Source organism: Lampetra fluviatilis, chromosome 68 (assembly GCF_964198595.1).
Source record: "Lampetra fluviatilis chromosome 68, kcLamFluv1.1, whole genome shotgun sequence".
NCBI classification, from domain to species: Eukaryota; Metazoa; Chordata; class Hyperoartia; order Petromyzontiformes; family Petromyzontidae; genus Lampetra; species Lampetra fluviatilis.
Window position 1 is genome coordinate 829,266 of NC_136342.1, and position 1,120 is coordinate 830,385.

Consider the following 1,120-nt stretch of genomic DNA (forward strand, 5'->3'; position numbering starts at 1 on the left):
GGGGAAGGGAGCAGAGGGGGGGAAGGGAGCAGAGGGAGGGGAAGGGAGCAGAGGGAGGGGAAGGGAGCAGAGGGAGGGAAAGGGAGCAGAGGGAGGGAAAGGGAGCAGAGGGAGGGGAAGGGAGCAGAGGGAGGGGAAGGGAGCAGAGGGAGGGGAAGGGAGCAGAGGGAGGGGAAGGGAGCAGAAGGGGGGGAGGGAGCAGAGGAGGGGAAGGGAGCAGAGGGAGGGGAAGGGAGCAGAAGGGGGGAAGGGAGCAGAGGGAGGGGAAGGGAGCAGAGGGAGGGGAAGGGAGCAGAGGAGGGGAAGGGAGCAGAGGGAGGGAAGGGAGCAGAGGGGGGGGAAGGGAGCAGAGAGGGGAAGGGAGCAGAGGGAGGGGAAGGGAGCAGAGGGAGGGGAAGGGAGCAGAGGGAGGGGAAGGGAGCAGAGGGAGGGGAAGGGAGCAGAGGGAGGGGAAGGGAGCAGAGGGAGGGGGATGGGAGCAGAGGAGGGGAAGGGAGCAGAGGGGGGGAAGGGAGCAGAGAGGGGGGGGAGGGAGCAGAGGGAGGGGAAGGGAGCAGGAGGGAGGGGAAGGGAGCGGAGGGAGGGGAAGGGAGCAGAGGGGGGGAGGGAGCAGAGGGGGGGGAAGGGAGCGGAGGGGGGGAAGGGAGCGGAGGGAGGGGGAAGGGAGCAGAGGGGGGGAGGGAGCAGAGGGGGGGGAAGGGAGCGGAGGGAGGGGAAGGAAGCAGAGGGAGGGGAGGGAGCAGAGGGGGGGAGGGAGCAGAGGGGGGGGAAGGGAGCGGAGGGAGGGGAAGGGAGCAGAGGGGGGGAGGGAGCAGAGGGGGGGGAAGGGAGCGGAGGGGGGGGAAGGGAGCGGAGGGAGGGGAAGGGAGCAGAGGGGGGGAGGGAGCAGAGGGGGGGGAAGGGAGCGGAGGGAGGGGAAGGGAGCAGAGGGAGGGGAGGGAGCAGAGGGGGGGGAGGGAGCAGAGGGGGGGGAAGGGAGCGGAGGGAGGGGAAGGGAGCAGAGGGGGGGGAAGGGAGCAGAGGGGGGGAGGGAGCAGAGGGGGGGGAAGGGAGCGGAGGGGGGGGAAGGGAGCGGAGGGAGGGGAAGGGAGCAGAGGGGGGGAGGGAGCAGAGGGGGGGG